The sequence below is a fragment of the Octopus sinensis genome, linkage group LG2 (genome assembly GCF_006345805.1).
Source record: "Octopus sinensis linkage group LG2, ASM634580v1, whole genome shotgun sequence".
Taxonomy (NCBI): domain Eukaryota; kingdom Metazoa; phylum Mollusca; class Cephalopoda; order Octopoda; family Octopodidae; genus Octopus; species Octopus sinensis.
Genome location: NC_042998.1, coordinates 18,591,947 through 18,614,446, shown reverse-complemented (window position 1 = coordinate 18,614,446; position 22,500 = coordinate 18,591,947). Strand labels below are relative to the sequence as shown.

Sequence of the window (22,500 nt, the reverse complement as noted above, 5' to 3'; positions counted from 1 at the left end):
ACAGACAGAAAGAGTGTGTGCAATAAACCTATAGATTTTAAAGGTTGGGCTTCTAAAGCGAGCTGGTGATGCTATGCTTCTGCTGAGAGGCAGAGATTAACAAGTCTAAGCATTTCACAGAGACAATATGTTGGGTTCACGTAAGCGATCTTACAAAATATTACCGTGTTTCTGTAATTCCCAAACCCACGGTGCTCGATTCAGCTGGATTCCGTCGAAGAAGTGACTTCTATTATCGCCTCGGGCTTCCGAAGGCTATTTGAGGGAATTTGATGAAAGACGCCTGTCGTTTGTATATGTATACATGTATGTATGTATGTATGTATGTATGTATGTATGTATGTATATATATACATAGCAAAAACTGTCCGACGAACGGCAACGGGAAACTCAGAGTAACAGGTTTTGTTGAATTTTCTGCTGCTTTAAATAAAGTATATATATATATATATATATATATCCGTAATAATGAAGGGTGAAATTAATTAATTTGGAATAATTATCAATTACACCAAGTAGTCTTCGGCATGTAAAAGCCTCCTTCGAGGAAAATTTAAGTAATACTAAGCAATAAAGGGTTTAGCAACGAATTGCCTTACCACATACCGAATTTAGAAATAGCAGTCAAAGAGTTATAGCTATTTCTTCTACTAAAAAGGGAGATCTCAGTAAAAACAGCAATTGGAAGGCAGACACAAACAGGTAAGAGAGAATGAATTGACGGCAATCTATCATACAATTTTAACTTAAAATTGTATGATAGATTGCCGTCAATTCATTCTCTCTTACCTGTTTGTGTCTGCCTTCCAATTGCTGTTTTTACTGAGATCTCCCTTTTAGTAGAAGAAATAGCTATAACTCTTTGACTGCTATTTCTAAATTCGGTATGTGGTAAGGCAATTCGTTGCTAAACCCTTTATTGCTTAGTATATATATATATATATATATATATATATATATATATACATGTCTATATGTACGTCAGTGTGTGTGTGTGTTTGCTAGTGTATGTATGTGCGTGTGCGTATATGCTTATGTGTGTGTTTGTGTTTGTGTCTCAACATCACTTTTGATACGATAAATATTAAGCGTAAAACTATGTCCAGAGGTTCGCTTGCTTTCTTACATATTTTAAGTTTTCTCTCTCTCTCTACCTCCCTCTCTTTCTTTCTTTATTTCTTTCTTCATACATACATACATACCAACATAAATACATACATACATATATACACACATGCATACATACATGCAAACATATATATATATTTACATACACTCATACATACACACATATAATGCAGTAACATGCTTATGTGGACCTTTTCTTAATCAATGAATAAAATAAATTTTCATTCAACTATGTATCCTTAATGAATCAATACATAATACATTTTAAACTAATGTATTTATTTTCTCTTTAATTCTAGGTGGGATATTTACCTCGGTAGAAAATATTTCCTGTGTTGTTCCTAAGTACTGGATAAGGAATATAAACAGGTAACTTTACTATTTTTTTACGATTTACCACTTTTACAGCTTCGTGTAACATTTATTTAATCGTATGAAATTAGACGTGATATTTAAAAAGAAAATCCTGCCAGTTGAACTTCAGACACGAATAACAAAATTGCTTGCATACAATTATCGTTGTATCTTTTACTGGCGTAAATGGAGAAGGTTTAAACAAGTCGAATGTGAGCGAACGTTTAAATCTTTGCGTAGTATAATATTTTCTTCACTTTGGTGACGTGTTTAATCGTATCAAGAAAAGCATTACAAATTGTTCTCGTACCAGACTGAAAGCATGTAAGATTTAACCATTGATGAATGTCCTTATTGATTTAAATCTAATCCTTTAAATCTATCCATTGATAAAAAATGAGTGTCTAGTATTTTCAATGTTAGATCTAAATGATATTTAGTTTTAAAGAAGCATGCTGCACTACGAGCAAAATGTTTTGTCCATTTTCATTAGAATTCAGTGGCAGGCTCAAATTGTTTGAAATTTACTCCCAGGGGACCTTGAAATAGTAACCACAGTCGGTTTCAGCCGGTCAGGAAATGTTGTTTTTTTTTTGTCTAAAAACGAACATGGGAATTGAAAACGCGTTTATTAGAGATGAACGGAAGCCCTAATGGTGAGAACCATTATAGAAAGCTTGCAGATTTTTATGATGGCTTCTTTCATTTTGTCAATATTTCTACATAAAAAGAAAATAACGATCTAGCTAATTTATGCTCTTAAGATATTCGCTGCGCTGTAAAATGTCGGCTATCCATTAGTAGCTCCAGAATACAATTTCGAGACTCGTATAATTCAGCCTTTACTTTACAAAGGCTCTAAAATTTTGGTCACAAAGGACAAAAAATACTGCATAAGGCCAACAGTTGTGAGGTAATGTTGTCCTTGAATTTGGAGCGAAATATCACTGTCCAATGTGATTGAAAATGCAAGTAGTTAGCTGTGAGTACAATTATTAATAGCAAATGCGTAATGTACCACTGAATATATTCCATGGACTTCAGCAATTTCAGAAAGACAATGAAAACCTTGACGATATAATTGTTCCCGTAGCTTGCAGTTTATTCATTTCAGGTTTAATGGATTTGCTGTCGAGAAGGACAATTCCTTGTGGAACTCCGCATGTGTGTAGCTTCCACAAAAGATGCATGCCTATGAATGAATCAGAGAATATGCGAAATATTGCAAATTTGTCATATACGCTATTGAATTTCAAATCTACACGTTGCCACAGACACACTTGAGAGTTTAATTTTAAGCTGTAGTGACTAAAAATGTTCTAACGCAACAGTTACCAAGATGTAGCAGGAGCATATTTCACGGACAACAAAACATGCGTATATGCCTATGTGTGTGTTTGTGTTTGTCTCTCAGCATCACTTTTGATACGATAAATATTAAGCGTAAAATTTTATATATATATATATATAGACACAAAAAAATTCAGGGTGAATACTTGATAACTGTAAGCACCTGTATATGCCATTTAGTGGTGTGGGTGATAGGGTATATTTATCAAAGCAAAAACAGGATTGGGTAACAGTTTTATTTCAAACTAGCAGTATCGCCCGGCGTTGCTCGTGTTTGTTTCGACCCTTTAGAATTGGAATTTTTGAAAAGTAAAAATTTTACATTATGTAGCTTGTTATTCTCTTTAAGTGAACATTTTTGGGGTTGAAATACACCGAAAAATGGCGACACAGCAGTCAAAAAATCGTAAAAAATAAAGATTTTCATAGAAAAAAGCACTTTTTTATGTAAATAAGTTTTGGTGTTAACATGGTCTGATTGAATTTTATCTTCGACGGAATGAAGAGCAAGTCTTCTTCTATCATACTTTCAATTTTGGTCAACTTGCACCGCAAGGTCTCGGAGGAGATAGTGTTAGCTGAAGGCTACCAAACCTGCCATACACAAACAACTTCAGCTTTCTATATATAGATTTCAACGTTTAAATTCATCTTTTCAATTGTAAGAAAGTTGTTTGCATCAAAAGATAACACCTTATCATTTGATTTGGAATTAAGATTCACTATCAATTCGAAATATCTCCAATAGAGCGTCATAGAAAACAACTGGGATACGGATATTGCAAGCAAACGAGATAATACTATGGGACAAAGAATACGTACCTGTTTTAAAGACTAATGATAATTTCCTTCTAGAGTATTAAATATGAAACACCTTGAAACCGTAAAAGTTTATGAGTGTATACTCTTGTAAACTAGACATTCCAGGCAATTATCCTTAATTTTCTGATATAAATAAAATCATTTCCAGTTACTGTTTCTCTTGGAAAATAATTACACCTTAGAAAGATGTTCCACTGACGGGAAATTATCTATGAATCGAAAAGCTATGAATTGAAGTATGTGCACTCTGAGGTCCATGCCCTGATTTGATTTGAACGAGGAGGGGTCATTCAGGTGTAGCGAATATTCTAAAATTGCTTTAAATTCTTAAGAGAATTGTAGAAGCTGAGAGTCTGTGCCTTATCAGAAATGTGTGAATGAGACGTCTTTGATGCCCCAAAAATGTATCAAATCTAAACAACGACAGTGTATGAATGCACCCGAGAAATGAACGTTAAACTGTGTATGTAATCCCTGATAACTTTAACTAAGCTCTACATTCTGTATTGAGTGCGCTTAGTTTAGTTTTTAATCATAGATTCACGTATGCACGCTTAAATAAGTGTCTCTGTGTATCTATCGATAAATCTCTCTGTCTCTCTTTCTCTCTCTCTCTCACTCCCTCACTCTCTCTCTCTCTCTCTCTCTCTCTCTCTCTATATATATATATATATATATATATATATATAAGCGTAGAGTAGATGAAACCATAGCAACTGAAGAAGGGGAATTTTCCTTGTGTTATTTGCCCTGTACTCTATTTTTTCGTTGTTTAAGAAAAATGTCCAGTTCCTTGGTTTTGTGTTTATGTTTTCGTTTCTCATTGTATTCGACGTTTTTTTTTTGTGTCCTGTACCCATATATGCATGTATATATACATGTAGAGTTAGGTGTGTATATATATGTATGTATACATGTATACATTCAAGTTGAATTTTCTGCTGCTTTAAATAAGTCATATTACTCTACCACTGGTATTTGAGTATTCTTTTTTCCACCTTATTTCACATATATATAAATAGATAAATTTCCTCTATTTACATAATATTGAGGTCTCTTTCTTTTGTTATCTTACCGTTTTTACCAATATATATATATATGTATATATATATATATATATATATATATATATATATATATATATATACTCATCTATCTATCTATCTATCTATCTATCTATCTATCTATATATATATATATATATATATATACTCTATCTATCTATCTATATATATATATAATATATATATATATATATTATATATATACTCATCTATCTATCTATCTATCTATCTATCTATATATATATATATATATATATATACTCATCTATCTATCTATCTATCTATCTATTATATATATATATATACACTCATCTATCTATCTATCTATATATATATATCTATATATATATCTGTATATATATACTCATCTATCTATCTATCTATCTATCTATCTATCTATCTATCTCTCTCTCTCTCTCTCTCTCTCTCTCTATATATATATATATATATTATATATATATATATATCCAAGTGTGTGCGTGCGTGTGGGGGTGTATGTATGCATGCGTGTGTTTCATTGTTCGCATTTAGCTTCGCACATAAATAAGTAAATAAAAAATATATTCTCATCTGGCTGGTCTGCTAATGTTCCTAATGTTTGCAGTCTGTTTCTTTGAATAAGTGAACTAGATACAGTGTTCTGACTAACACACAAATCAACACACACACACACACACATGCAAACACACATACACACTCAGACATACTACACATACACAAACCAACACACACCCTTACACATGTACAATTACGATTAGATACAATTTTTCTGACTAACGCACGAACCGTACACACACACACACACACATACAATTACGATTTAACCTTCAACTGCCTCAAGGCGGTAGAAGAGGAACATGTGTGTAAATAACCTTGATTACATTTCGTAATAAATAAAATATATTCAAAATGAAATAAAACATGGGACATACGAATGAATAAGATAAAAACAAAACGATAGAAAGACACGTATTTAACGCTAAAACTACAACTGTTGTTACCGACGAGGCTTTGGGGAGGCCTTCTTTTATCACTCGCCTCCTGATTAATTTCTGCTTTTAGTTTGTGGATATGAGTAGCCGGGTATAGTTTGTTGGTGATGTCGCTACTTATAGACTTGTTAGTGGAACCGTAGCTATAAAATAACAGCTTTACTCTCATCCTGTCTAATTATAATGTCAGTCAGTAGTGATACTATTTTTGTTGATAAATAACCTTGCCTTTAGTAATTTCGACATACTACTACTTCGAGACGATTTACGCTTCAGTATTTTTGTATCGCGTACATACGACATGCAAAAGGTTGTCGATAATTTTCTACCCAGAAGCTACGCATGTATGTTGCATTTATACACAGTGCTGTCTGATGGCGTTAACATTCTGGGAAGCCGCCTTGCAGGCCACATATACTTCTACAGGCCTATATACTGTGGGTTGCAGGAAATAAATATTATAGAACTCAGTGCACTAATTTGCCTCGGGAACCCTGAAATGGTACTAAAACTGCATTGGTTATATAATATATAAGGACAGGTGATAAGGTGAAGAATATGCTAGAGTCGATGCAACATCGGACGAAAGTCATTGTGAACTGTAATTCCGTGTTCCTACCTTCCTAGTTCAAATCCAACAAAGGTCGACATTGCCAACCATCCATCGGAGGGCGTTAGACGTAGTACCAATTTAGGGCAGTGGTTTTGCAGGATTGCTAGAATGCCTCTGACTGTAAGGTTTGAGCTACATGTCATGAGTCTGCGGTCTGACTTAGTTTAGGTTACACTAAATCCGTAGCCCGTTGAACAATGCCAGTTAGTTCTTGCTTGGCATTTAGCATTTGGAATATATCTTCAATCTAAAGGCGGCGAGCTGGCAGAATCGTTAGCACGCCGGGCGAAAAGCGTAGCCGTATTTCGTCTGCTGTTACGTTCTGAGTTCGAATACCGCCGAGGTCGACTTTGCCTTTCATCCTTTCAGGGTCGATAAATTAAATACCAGTTGCGCACTGGGATCGATAAAATCGACTTAATCCGTTTCTCTGTCCTTGTTTATCCCCTCTGTGTATAGCCCCTTGTGGGTGGTAAAGAAATAGGTATTTCGTCTGCCGCTACGTTCTGAGTTCAAATTCTGCCGGGGTCGACTTTACCTTTCATCCTTTCGGGCTCGATAAATTAAGTACCAGTTACGCACTGGGGTCGATATAAACGACTTAATCCGTTTGTCTGTCCTTGTTTGTCCCCTCTGTGTTTAGCCCCTTGTGGGTACTAAAGAAATAGTTATTTCGTCTGTCTTTACTTTCTGAGTCGAAATTCCGCCGAGGTCTACTTTGCCTTTTATTTTTTCGAGGATGATAAATTAACAGTTGCGTACTGGGGTCGATCTAATCGACTGGCCTCCTCCCCCAAAATTTCTGGCCTTGTGCTTAGAGTAGAAAAGAATATCTCTTCAATATGAGCGTAACTTCCTCTGTTCAAAAGAATCCGCAGGGTCTGTAAAAGCTACTGGCTTCTGCCTTCCCACCAGGCTTAGTGAAAATTGACCCACCTGCACATATCGTATGCATGTGAGTGTATAAATATATATCTACATACATGAATATTATGTATGTATGTATATATGTATGTATGTATCTCTCTTTATATATATATGCACACACATACTAATATACATGTACGTATGCATATATGCGTATGTGTACATGTGCCTATGTATATATATGTTTATAATTTTGTATATGGGCGTATCTGTGTGTACATGTACACACACACACACATATATATATATGGAAAATGGAACTAAAGAATGAACTGCAATATAACACACATTCGCACTTTTATATCTCTGCTAAATGAATGCAAGTGTGGTTGTATTATTAGTATAAAGCGTATTTGAAATGTCTAAATACAATCGCGTTGGATAATTCTATTTTCGTGTAAAGCAGCCAGTTGGAAGATGCGTGCTCTCCAGAGTGAATAATTCATATAACTGTTGGCCATTTTCGAAAATAAACAAACCATTATTAATATTATTATAAACATGAAGGCGCCGGACAAACAGAATCATTAGTATATCGGACAAAGTGTAGAACTACGTTTCTTCCGTTCACATTCTGAGTTCAAAATTCCGCCGAGATCTACTTTGCCTTTCATCCGTTCGGGGTTGGTGGTGGTGGTTGGGGTGGTGAGGGTAATAAACCTGCCAGTTGATCACTGGAGCAAATGTAATTGGTTTCTCATGCCGAAATTGCTGGCCTTGTGCCAAAATTTGAAACCAGTTTTATTTCAAACCGTTAAGGCACCTGGTTAGCAGAATCATTTGCATATTGGACAAAATGCATAGCAGCATCTCTTTGAATCCTTTACTTTCTGATTTCAAATTCCAGTTAGGTCGACGATACCTTTTACAATTCTTAGGGTCGTTAGAATAACTGCCAAACAAATACTTAGGTCGATGTAATCAAATGGCCCCTCTCCTCCTTCAGAATTTCAGGTCTAATGTCTACAACATAGAGAATATTGTTACAAGCCTTGCAATGGTTGATGGCCATCGTGTTTAAAGGAGCGCCTTTCATCCATCTGGGCTTAACGAAATTCTATCAAATCAAATGTTGGGATTGTATATATCTGTTTCTGATTGTTATTTACATAATCTGTGACCTTGTGCCCAGATTATTTGCCCGGTTTAGAAATCTCTATTGTTACGAACGTTCGATGTTAGAAGAATGGGAACGATGGTTAAATCAAAGTACTTTTTACGTTCTCTCTATGTGTGGAGCTAATATAATTTAGCTCTCGATTTTACCATTCAACCATTTAGAAATAAATGAGATAAAATGCCGGTCTGGTACAGAGGGTCGACTATATTACAAGCTCAAAATGTATGGCTGTATGACTATGATAATTTTCATTATTACGTTTACTTTTCTCTTTCATGTTCATATATGTGTGTTGCCTATGAATGAATGAATGTATGTATTTAGTGTTTCTGCGTGTAATGTTTGCTATTTATATCTTTTAGTAGACCTCTGCTGACTGTTATTACTTGTAATTTCTATCGTAACTGCTTCAGTATGAAATCAACTTGTCTGTCACCCCCACCCACCCGCTCACCCACCCCAACATTTCGTACGTCCCTTGGCACTACTACTACTACTACTACTACTACTACTACTACTACTACTACTACTAATACTACTACTACTACTACTACTGCTGCTGCTGCTGCTGCTACCACTATAACCACCACCACTACCACCACCACCACCACCACCACCACTACTACTACTACTACTACTACTACCACCATCACAACTACTACTACAACTACTACCACCACCACTACCAATACTACTACTACTACTACTACTACTACCACCACCACCACCACTACTACTACTATTACTACTACTACCACCACCACCAACACCACCACCACAACTACTACCACCACCACCACCACCACTACTACTACTACTACTACTACTACTACTACCACCACTACCACCACCACTACTACTACTACTACCACCACCAGCAACAATACTACTACTACAGCTGCTGCTGCCACAACTAATAACAATACTTAGATGTCAGTGAACTTCTGATGGTAGTTAGTTATAAGAAAATGTGTAATGAACAAATGCACAAATAAAGAAAAGAAAAGAACTGTAAAGCAGAAATGCAACTGGTATTGTTTAAGCACATATTTATTATTAAGTGACTGAATAATTCTTTAATAGTAAATTTCAGCAAAATGTTTGTAACGATTGTCAGCCCCACAAACCCCTGTCAGATATAGGGTGTGTAATATTATCAAGTGAGAAAAGAAAGTTAGTTGGCGAAATAGTTAGTACGCTAGGCAAAATGCTTAGCGGCATTTAGTCCGTCCTTACGTTCTGAGTTCTAATTTTTATTTCTTTATTGCCCACAAGGGGCTAAACATAGAGGGGACAAGCAAGGACGGACAAACGGATTACGTCGATTATATCGACCCCAGTGCGTAACTTGTACATATTTAATCCACCCCGAAAGGATAAAAGGCAAAGTCGACCTCGGCGGAATTCGAACCCAGAACGTAAAGACAGACGAAATACCAATTTCTTTACTACCCACAACGGGCTAAACACAGAGAGGACAAGCAAGACTGACAAACGGATTACGTCGATTATATCGACCCCAGTGCGTAACTGGTACTTATTTAATCCACCCCGAAAGGATGAAAGGCAAAGTCGACCTCGGCGGAATTCGAACCCAGAACGTAAAGACAGACGAAATACCGCTACGCATTTCGCCCGGCGTGCTAACGTTTCTGCCAGCTCGTCGCCGTGAAAGTTTTGAGTTCTAAGTCTAGTAGGTTGACTTTGCCTGTCATTCTTCCGGGGTTAATAAAATAAGTCTCAGTTGAGAAGTGGGATCTATGTAATCGGCTTACCCCTGAAACTGCTGGCTTTGTGCCAAACTGTTATTACACTAGAAAAATGATTAGCGGCATTTCGTTCACCCTTATATTCTGAGGTCAAACTGCGCCGAGGTTGAATTTACCTTCCAATCTTCCGGGTTAGATAAAATATGTACCTGTTGAGGACTGGGATCAATGTAATCAACTTACCTCGCCCACGAAGTTGCTGGCCTTGTGCCATTAGTTGAAACCAATATTCCTACATTAGAAAAGGCAGTGAGTTAGGAAAATCGTTAGGGTTCCGAGCAAATAGCTTAGCGGCATTTCGTTCATCTTTACATTCTGTGTCCAAATTCCGCCGAGGACAACTTTGCCTTTCATCCTTTCCAGGTTGTTAAAATAAGCTCTAGTAATCGAAATTGCTGACCTTGTGCTAAAATTTAAAACCAATATTACTAAACTAGAAAGCTTCCTGCTTATATTGTGTGTCAACATCTGTTTATCTTGGCAGAACCTCGATCGTTAAAATTGTGTAACGCCGCAGTACAATGCTGGTTGATCGTACCAAGGAACAGAAGATTTCTAATGGTGGCCATTGATCAGTAAGGCTTTCATTTTAGAAATGAATATGGAGAGAGTTAATAGCTATTTCCAGGAGAAAATGACCCATTCTTGAAGTGGGAGATCATACCTGTTTAAATTAATCCCTGGGGTGGAAGAAGCGGAAATTGAATTCTATACGACTGAAATTTATTACATTGACAAATAACGTATATTCCTTTTGAGCGTAGTCAATTACATTACGTAATTAATATTCTTTTGAAAGACATGCTCGTACCAAATCCCAGCCCCATATTCTAATGTTGTTTATACCCATGTGGGCTGTAATCAAGTACATCTATGATCAAACGTATTCCTACCCTAAACATAATCTTTATAGCTATAATCATGTGTTGGGTGTGGTTTGCTATTAATATCAGGTTGAGCGGCCATGTCGGTAACTTTTTGTTAGCTCGTATATTAATGCCGTGAAAAACAAATATGTGTGTGTGTGTGATGGGGGTGGTGGTGGTGCGTGTGTATGCATATATGTACAAATGTATATGTATGTATATATATTTTCAAAATGTAACTACATGTGGATCGCTGGCGATTTTTTTCCTCCGTCTTCCTCTTCTCTTGGACTTTCTTCTCTCTCCTGTTTCTGATGAAAAGCTTTGCTCGAAACGTAACACCACCTTTCTCCCACGACGTCCTCGAGTTGTTGTTTTTTTCATTTTGCGTTTGTTCTTCGTTTTTGGATTTATATATATATATATATATATATACATATATATATATATATGTGTGTGTGTGTGTATATGTGTGTGTATAAGTATGTGTGTGTGTATAAGTATGTGTGTGTGTATGTGTGTGTGTGTATATGTATGTGTGTATGTGTGTATGTGTGTATAAGTATGTGTGTATGTGTGTGTGTATAAGTATGTGTGTATGTACATATATGTGTGTGTGTGTATATAATTATGTGTGTATGTACATATATATTTGTTTGTGTATATAAACATGTGTGTATGTACATATATATCTATGTGTCTATATATGCATATATATGTATATGGTTACATGTGTATATGTCGATATATGTGTATATATATGTGTATGTATGAATATATATGTATAGATATATAGGTATGTCAGTAGGTATATATATATGTGTGTGTACATGCGTGTGTGTGTGTATGAATGTATATGTGTGTGTATACATATACACGCACAGTTACGCACACATATATGTGTGTGTAAAAGAGGATGGCTTCCTTTTTGTGGTTCTCCTGGACATAGTCCCCTCTGTATAAAGCCAACAGCTGAGACCATGAAGGCGTATCAAGGCAATGGTTCTACCAGATAGAAAAAGCTTGGAAACTGCTAGCAAATCACAATCAAGCGAAGAACAAAGGAAGAACACATTAACTACTTTATTTCTGCATATGTCGAACAAGGAGTAGACTCAGCTGGAGCAATTTCCTTTATCGGTATCCCCAACAAGGTATGGAAGCACTCCGTCGGTTACGACGACGAGGGTTCCGGTTGATCCGAATCAACGGAACAGCCTGCTCGTGAAATTAACGTGTAAGTGGCTGAGCACTCCACAGACACGTGTACCCATAACATAGTCCTCGGGGATATTCAGCGGGACACAGAGAGTGACAAGGCCGGCCCTTTGAAATACAGGTACAACAGAAACAGGAAGTAAGAGTGAGAGAAGTTGTGGTGAAAGAGTACAGCAGGGATCACCACCATCCTCTGCCGGAGCCTCGTGGAGCTTTTAGGTGTTTTCGCTCAATAAACACTCACAACGCCCGGTCTGGGAATCTAAACCGCGATCCTATGACCGCGAGTCCGCTGCCCTAACCACTGGGCCATTGCGCCTCCACCCAACAAGGTATAACGTGGAACTGAATAACAAGAACAAAAACTAAGATGACAACAGCGGTACTCATGCATACCCTAGATTTTGGTTTACACAAATAAATATTTTACCCTATTAGTGGGTACTTTCTTAGAGAACACGATGTGTTAGAAACATAACAATGCTTCGGATCGTCTTTAAAAACTTTTCTTCTCAATTTCGGTTTTGTCTGAAAATATATTACGAGAAGGTAGCTTCTTTCCAATATCAATCGTTAATGTTATCGCTTTCCTCTAGTATAAAGTGCCTCCTTATACAGGCAAAAAGATTTTCTTATTTTTGTCTTTTCTCGCTGAAATACTTGGTATTTCCAACCACAGTTATTTCACATTGCTTGAAAAATAGATTTAAATGATAAAAGAACGTGATTCTCATACACAAATGCATTAACGTGATAACATATATAGGGGTTGGACAAAATAATGGAAACACCTAGCATCAAGTATCATAATCTTGAAATACGACCGTCAAAAACATGTTTATTTTAAGTTTTTTGATTTATTATTAGTGTTGCTGAATATGTTTTGCTAAAACTGCTGTTTCTTTTCAGATATCATCAGAAAAAGATAATTAAAATTCATTAAAATTGTTGGTGCTCATATGGCAAGCGGTAGTGTAACGCAAAGAGCGGAAATGTTTGGAAAGAAGCACTGCCTCAAAACTAATGACAGCCTTTGAAAAAGAGGGAAAAAAACCCTCGTCAAAACAAAACTCCGGAAGAAAATCAAAACTCCCAGATTGGGACCGGCGGACTCTTACGCGAATTGTTAGAATGGGTCACAAACGTCCAGCTCCCAAAATTAATACAAAGCTTAATGGCCACCTTGGGAATCCAGTTTCCACAAAAACTGTTCGCCGGGGGCTGCACAAAGCCTGATTTCACGGGAGGGCTGCAATCAGAAATCCACTACATTTAAAAACAAACGTTGTAAAGCGTTTAGAGTGGAGTAAAAACCTACAGAGCAGTGGAAGAATATTATTTTCTTGGGCGAGTCATCATTTACCTTATTTCCGACCACCGGCCGAGAATACGTGTGGAGACAGCCAAAAGAAGCATTTGACCCAGTCGGCTTTCTTCCAACTGTTCAACATGGAGGAGGATCTGTGATGATCTGTTGGGTGGGTATATCTTGGAAATCCGCTGGCCTAATGGTTTTCCTTTCATGGCAGAACTAATAGTCAAGACTATTTAAGCATTTTATCTGATCAAATTCATCTTATGTTTGTGGAACTGTTTTCGGAGGGAAACGCAACCTTTCAGGATGATAATGCACCAGTTCACACAGCTAAAGTTGTTACTAAATTGCACGAGGAGCATTCAAGTGAAGTTGAACATCTTATCTGGCCACTACGATCCCCAGATCTCAATATTATTGAACATTTATGGTGCATTTTAGAAAAACAAGTAAGGCGTTCATATCCTCCACCATCATCATTTTCAAGAGCTGGAGACAGCTTTAACCGAAGAATGGACAAAAATCCCTATCGAAAAATTTCAAACTTTGTACGAGTCCATACCTTGTAGAATTCAAGCTGTAATTACTGCCATAGGCGGTCCTACATCATTAAAATAAATTTGTTTGAAATTTTAAGGCGTTTCCATTTTGTCCAGCCCCTGTACGCATGCGCTGGTATGTACGTGCATGCATTACCCTGTATAGAAGATGTGTTATTTCTCAAAGATAACAGAAAATGATGTGTGTGCATCTAGATGAAATACAGTAACGTTGGGCTTTGAACTTTTAATGTAAGTGAAAAAGGATCATTTTTAAGAGGGACTGATGTCTGTAGTGTGCAAATTTGAAATTTAATTAGGTGGCTTTGTATATATATATATCTACATATTGATTGGAGAATATCATGCGTTCATACGCAGAAGCATATATGCATTGGTAGGCAAATAAAACCTTATATGGTGTATGAACGATATCATAACATAAAGTGTAATTGAAATAATCAAATAGAATCGATCGATTCACGTATTTATATTGGGGCTAATGGATACTGCGAGGTAGGTAGAATGTGACGTGTGTGATGTCATACTATAATGAATCTTCTGAGAATTTAATGCAATGCTTGGCGCTGCAATTAAACTGAGATATTTGTTTGGTACGACTTCCCTTGTCATATCTCTTCGCTACAGTTCGCTTTCTGTGTATGAAATAAATCAATTATCTGCAGAAAATTTCATTAATATCTTCTTTTCTCAGTGATATTATCCTTTGAAATTTGTTTTCAATCATTTCACGCATATTAAGCGAAATAATTTTGCTACCAGTAGCATTACACAAATAACGAATTAAACATTATTTTATGAGACCCGTTTTTGAAATTCTGCTTAAGTGTTTACCTTCTAATTTTAAAGAACTATTACACGTCACTATAACAAAGATTTGTTACAGAATGAGTGAGTGAATGAGAGAGAGAGAGAGAGAGAGAGAGAGAGAGAGAGAGAGAGAGAGAGTAGGGAGCCGATGCACCACTCAAGTAGAGGTGATATTAAAAATTTGAATTGCCGATATTCTCACAATTTAGATGCTGTTTCATAAAAATGTCACCAGCTTTCAACGGATTGCTTTCTCCGAGTCTTAGAGGATTTTTGCAACGGCAAACTGTTATCTTTTAAAGCAGTGTGCAGATGAAGTGTTCATCGACTTAAATTGTACAGGAAATAATTAGAGGATAAAGTTAAGTTACAAACTCGATCTTCTCATGTAATATCATGACTGTGGAACCGGCCATGCCACTGGTGTATGTAACTATGAATGCCTACCTGTTTTTATGCTTCTTTTCATGACTGTCTCAACCAGGCGAAATAATGTTTTTTACCTATTGGTTATTAAAAAAAAAAATTTTTTTAATTAACACCCGATACGAAACTGCTCATATTTATGGGATCAATACCTAGCATAAATTTATGCTGATCAATATGGGTAGAATAAAGCATAAACGTAGAAAGATACATTCCTCTTGTATCAAGGACGCGAACGAACCTGGAGGAAATGTGTCGAAATAGGCGAAAGTATTGTTGTTTAGAGCCAAGTTATTGCTGACCGAAAATGCTTATGATTAAAGGCGTTCACACAAGAACAATGCAACAATATGTCTTAACTTTATTTAAAAAAGAGGTAGATGTCCGCTGCTTTAACTCAAGCATCATTTTCATTGATCGATGACTGTAATGAAATGTTACTATCTGCTGAAAAAATGATACAAATATGCAAAGAAAATATTCGTAAATATATAAGAGTTAGTACCGAGGGATGAACGAGAATTAAAAAAAAATGCAAAAGGTGGTAGCGTGTCATGCTAGGAAATCTTGACTACTTTCGTGTACAAGTCATGCAGAGGCTTACATGCCGACTGGAAGAGTGACTTTAAACTGGATGACAAGTTATGCCTATAACACTTATTCAAAAGTAGAATTAGCTGCTACATAAAATGTTTTTGTCCGAAATGTCATTATTGATACTTAAAACAATAGAGCCACAGTCTAAATTGGTTTTTAGTTGCCACTTATGACCAGACGTCCTTGTCAATAATCATTTAACATCCGTATATCTTCGCATATGTGACTTTCCGTTGTCACTTGATCTGCTAGAAAGAGCAATCATAAAGTCTATCTTTCTATAAAATGAAGGACTCGTTAGAAAATATATTTCTCGAGATATCCCTAAGATAACAGAAGTGAACCGTTAGAAATAATTTACAGTTGGTTTACTTTCTCATTAATGTTTATCATGCGTTCATACAATGATAACGACTACACAGCTTGAGCACTATACTTATATTGTCTCAGTGCATGGTACTTTTGGCAAGTGTCTTCTAGAGGAAAACACTTGATGAAAGGTGCTTGTATTAAGCTAGACATGGCCTGGACCAATCTTTGGTCGAAACATATCTAAGTTTTAATATATTCAGTATATATGTATATATACAGTATTGCTTAATACTTAAAACTGTTGCTTAATATGTCCATTGTTCTTATCAAGTTGCACTCTCTCTCTCATATATATATATATATATAATATATATATATATATATATATATATACATACATAGTTAATCCAAACAAGAAAGCACAACAAAACACAATGAGGGGACGTGGAACAAATATAGTATTATTGGACGCTCAGGAAAGAAGGAGGGTTTAACGTTTCGAGCGGAGCTCTTCGTCGGAAACATAGGAGAAGGAAAGGTCCAGAGAAGGGAAGACAGAGGAAAAAATCGCCAACGGTACACACGCGGTCACGTTTTGAATGGTCACATTTTGAATATATATATACACATATATATATATATATACATATATATATATATATATGAGAGACGGTGAAACTTTATGAGAACAATGGACATATTAAGCAACAATTTTCTCCTTGTTATAGAAAACCTTACATTGGCCTTTATACGAAAGATTTATAATTAGTAAATCTTCAAATATTGTAACTCTAAGGAGTGTAAGACCTCAATGAAACTGTAATTACGAATACTTGTTCAGGATATTCTGTTGTGTCTGGGGCGAGTCATTTTCTTTTTGTGCCTTATAATTTAACACACTCACCGGTAAAATTTCCACTTGACTCTTGAGTCAAGTCTATTGAAAAGGTTGCAAGACGCGACGAAAATTTTAGGAAAATAAAAATAAGAAGTAAGTGGAAATTTTACCGGTAAGTGTGTTAAATTATAAGGCACAAAAAGAAAATGACTTTCCCCAGACACAACAGAATATGCTTCAACACACGAAGTCATATAAAAAATCTTGCAAACCAAATCCAAAACTTAAATGTTTAGGATATATTTTTCTTAAAATTCTATATCATTTTTTCACTGTTCCTTAATGTTCTAAACATTATGTTAAATATCATGTAGGTTATGATAATGAAACAATAATACGCGCCTAGTGTAAATTGTATTAGCTTAGCAACTGATGTAGTTATAGTTACAGTGCTAATATTCTGGGAAAAAGCCAGAACATTTTTACCTCTTTGGAATTAGAAAAGCAAATGAGTCATAAGCAAAATTGAAAAGAAGATAAAGACGGTAGAAATGGCAGCGGATCGACGTGCAGTATGTTTGTAGATATATGGCGAATTAAAAATAAAGAATTAAAAATTAAATTCATAATTTATACGACTGTGACGTTTATGGTGTTCTTGTAACATGTATACTTGGATGAAACAAGGACATGTGTGGTGTGTGTGTGTGTGTGTGTGTGTGTTTGAATGTGTGTGTGTGTCTGCTCACACTCAGAATACTTTCACACACACATACACATATCTATCTATCTATCTATCTATCTATCTATCTATCTATCTATCTATCTATCTATCTATCTATCTATCTATCTATCTATCTATCTAATTCCAAAATACGGCGAGCTGGCAGAAACGTTAGCACTCCCGGCGAAATGCGTAGCCGTATTTCGTCTGTCGTTACGTTCCGAGTTCAAATTTCGCCGAGGTCGACTTTGCCTTTCATCCTTTCGGGGTCGATAAATTAAGTACCAGTTACGCACTGGTGTCGATATAATCGACTTAATCCAGTTGTCTGTCCTTGTTTGTCCCCTCTGTGTTTAGCCCCTTGTGGGTAGTAAAGAAATCTCTCTCTCTCTCTCCTCTCTCTCTCTCTATATATATATATATATATATATATATATATATAAATAAACATCCATGTATATATAGAGAGATAGATAGATAGATAGATAGATAGATAGATAGATAGATAGATAGATAGATAGATATAGATAGATAGATAGATGCAGCTATGGTAGTGAGGTTAAAACGTTGGGATCACAACCACCAGGATTCGCTTCAAGTCACACGGCGCGGTATCTTGGACAACTGTTACTTACTATACCCATGGGCCAATATCTCGTGGAGGAATTCCATACAAAGGGAACTTTGTAGAAATCAGACATGCATACACACGCAAACACACACATACACACGCACAGGCACACGTGCACACACACACATGCAGAAACACACATCCACATGCACACTCTCTCAATCTCTTTCTCACATACATTAACAAAAGCGTATATATATATATATATATATATATATATATATATATATATATATATATGTATGTATGTATGTATATACATATATTTCTATCTATCTATCTATCTATCGATCTATCTATCTGAGGTTAGTGTATATACTGATAAATTCTTCTACTTCCATATATATATATATATATATATATATATATATATATATATATATTATATATATATATATATGTGTGTGTGTGTGTGTAGATAGATAGATAGATAGATAAATAGATAGATAGAATCCCCTCTCTCACGCTCATAGTTAAGTTTGTGATTGCGTGTTTTCTGAATGTCAGATACGTCACTTGAGATAAGAAACATCTATCTAGGTCTATTACATCCACCTCACGATGCGGTCTGAAGGAAAGTCAAGTCGTTTGCAGATCTCAGCAGACGTATCTTTCCTCATCTTTCGCAAAGAGCCGAGGCATCCAAAAACCTCTACAGTTTAGTATTTAGTCAGACACACGAAAGAATTAGTAACCTTGACTCTTATATTACTGACGACCCAGAAAATACTTCAGGCTAAGTTGTCGCAGTAATATTGTCAGAACACAGATATTCGGATCAAATTCGGCAGGGCTTTTTATCCAACGCTCTAACTTCGCTGCTAATTTGGTGACCAGAAATGCAATGTAAATAGGTTTGCTTGTAAGTGTAGTATTTCCTCATATCTTCCTGTAATCATATCACTATGTGATGCAAATTAAAAGCTAACCATACTTCCAACATCCAATGTGGAAACCTGATTTTCAGGAAGCATTTTATTATATATGTAACATTTTAAATTAATGATATGAACAGTCAAGTGTCTGCAACCTTTAATTGGTTCAATACCATTACATTTCCTAAATTTAGTGTAACTTATATGTTTTCAAATTTGGTGTCAGTTTAGGAGTTGAGATGCTAAATATTTTGAATTTAAACCGCGCTGAGTTTCGTTTGCCCTTCATCTCTCGTGGCCAATCATGTACTGGGCGTTAACTTCAACACTGACAGATTTATATTCATTAAGCTAATGTGACATTTCTTCAGTACATATGACAAATAAGCCACAATTTATTAAGCACATATATTAATTTCAGATTTTTAGCACAATGCCAGCAATTTCTGGGAATGAGAGTTAGTCAAATACATCCACCACTGTGTTCAACTGATACTTATTTTATCGACCCTGAAATGGTAAAAGGAAAAGTGGACTTCGGCGAAATTTAAACCCAGAACGTGAAGGCGGAAGAAATGCTGCATTTCGCTCGTCATGCTAACGATTTTGCCAAATCACCGCATTATTATCCGCGTTTATAAAACACATATAGACTACAGGAATACAGTGATTTTCTTACTGCAGTATTTTGAGTTCAAACTCTTCTGGGTCACATGTTTGATATCACTCGCCAAAATTGTGATTTAGTACAATTTTGTGGTTGCTTTGTGGTAGCTATCTTGTGAATTATTTCAGTATGTTTAATAGTATTTTGATATGAAATTGATATACCCAGATCAAGTGCATCAAATCTAACCAAGTACAAGTACAATTGTCTAGATGCTTACTTGTAAGCAGTTCGGCGTAGAAATATGCTAACCCAATGATTCATAGTAGAGCTCGGAAATTTTAGAAAATACAAATGACAGGTAATAATACAAAGTATGTCGTTTGTTATTCGATAAACTGAAAGCTGCACGCTTTCGTTCTCTTTTTTCTTTGATTGTTGGATTCTTTCTGACTTTCTTCCTTTCATCTTCTTTTCTTTCCTAACATACATGCGCATGCATAAACACATATACAAAATTGTATATATATATATATATATATATATATATATATATATATATATATATATATATATATATACACACACACACACATATATATATATGCACACACACATATATATATATAGGGGAGATATCACAAACAAACAAAAAAACGAAGACATTTGGTGTGGACAACAAACAGATGTATTAGTACAACGCTCGGGAAGTGAACAAGTTTTTAACGTTTCAAGCCTACGCTCTTCCTCAGAAAAGAACAGAAACAAGGAGAGCACATAAAGAATGTGTAGTGGCTAGTGATCTATCATGGCGAACGCCGGACAGAAGAGTCACACAGCAGAGCTCGGGAGAAGGGGAGATAATAAAGTAGTTGTGATCCCAAAACGAAGGTGCGTGTGTGTGTATAAGAGAGTTTGTATGTGCGTGTGGAAGAGGGCTGGTGATATTGACGTGTGCGTGTGTGTATGTGTAGGTGTTAAAATGTAGGTCTGGGAAGTGGTCAGTGCTGATGTGTGCGTGGTAGCGTGTTGAAATGTGATGTGTTGTGTGGCATACAAATACGTATAGATACCTATGTACATACATATATAGATACATATACATATATACGTGTACACTTGTGGATTGTAAAGTTTCATGCCTATATCATGTTATTCAGATATTGTTCTGTTTTCGTATATGAGGTTTAAACTCAGCGGTTTTAATCCGGATTGTTGGTATTAGGTTTGCTTTAGTTAGGCATGGCATAGATTGTAGTATGTGAATGTGTCTTTAACTGTATGCACGCATCTGGGCAATTGTTCCGTAAATTGTATAATGCGTTCCGTTGTTAACAATATTGAAATTGACTCTACGGGACATAGATGGCATTTCAGGGATAATGTGTTATAGGAACTCGCGTGTCTAATAATGGACAAGGTTAGGTGATATTTTGCCTTCTCTTCATTGAACTCCCAGATAAAAATTAGCTACTGATATTACATGCCGTTCAAGGATTTTCCGAAAACCGGTAATGTGGTTACGATATCGATTTTTAAAAATATCGGCCGATAAACCGATATATACATAGGAACCTGCTCTAGTTTGTACTGTGCAATTATACACGAAATTTCTGATCATGCAATGATTGTCCAAGGGACATTTGGATCTGTCTCTGCATGAGGATAACATGATGGTTGTTTTGCTTGCTTGTGTTTAGCGATCGCTAGATGAATTGCTTATATTCAGTATATTCGTGGTCATTGTTATCATAATAAAAGTCTAATACGAAATCCATCTCCTGCTTTTAATTAACCCTATATATATATATTTTTGCGTTTTGTGAAATCGAATGTTAATTCCTGGCCAGTGGTCTGCAAAGTAGAGAAAACTATTCATTATTATTGAAGAAGAAAAAAAGAACTTGCAATAAAAACAATACTAACGAGATTTTTTACAATATTTCGTCTGGATGCAAATGAACGCAACGAGAATATAAGAGAAATAAAAAGAAAAGAACAAGCAAAATATAAGGTGACTCTACCTATATACTGAAGCAAAGAGAGCGAGAGATAACTCGATGTGTGTATGCGTATGTGTGTGTGTTAGTATTTGTGAGTGAGAGAGTGTTCGGTTTGTATATATGCAGGCGTAAACACTGACAGTCAACACGTTGATAATATTGATATATGTGATGATGATGATGGTTGTGGTAGTGGTGGAAGTGGTGGTGAGAGTGACGATAGTGAGGTTGATGACAACCACCACCGATGCTAAGACAGGATGGTGAAGTTGAAGTTTATAACTAGTGGTGGTTCCGCTGATTGCGCCAGTCAGTTGTGGTGGTGGTGGTGATGGTATTGTTGTTGTTCTTGGTGGTGGTGGTAGTGGCGTTAGTGTCGTTGGTGGCGGTAGTGGTGGTGGTTATGGTCTTTGACTTTTTGAATGATAAGAATTTACACGTATCACAAGGAGGAAATGAAAGTAAACAAGGCGCAGGAGTGGCTGTGTGGTAAGTAGCATGTTTACCAACCACATGGTTCCGGGTTCAGTCCCACTGCGTGGCACCTTGGGCAAGTGTGTTCTACTATAGCCTCGGGCC

General features: G+C 36.0%; 1 protein-coding gene across 3 annotated transcripts in view; it reads left to right on the top strand.

Annotated features, from left to right (window-relative positions):
* Nucleotides 1-22,500, top strand: part of LOC115232411 (5-hydroxytryptamine receptor 1) — a 290,895-nt gene that overhangs the window by 21,018 nt on the left and 247,377 nt on the right. For 2 of the 3 annotated variants that reach the window (XR_005003246.1, XM_036511703.1), the window contains exons 3-4: nt 395-402; nt 1,428-1,497. The gene's annotated coding sequence lies outside the window, so the exon portion shown is untranslated. Of the gene's footprint in view, nt 1-394; nt 403-1,427; nt 1,498-22,500 lie in introns of those variants that run through there. The other variant, XR_005003251.1, reaches the window with a different exon arrangement.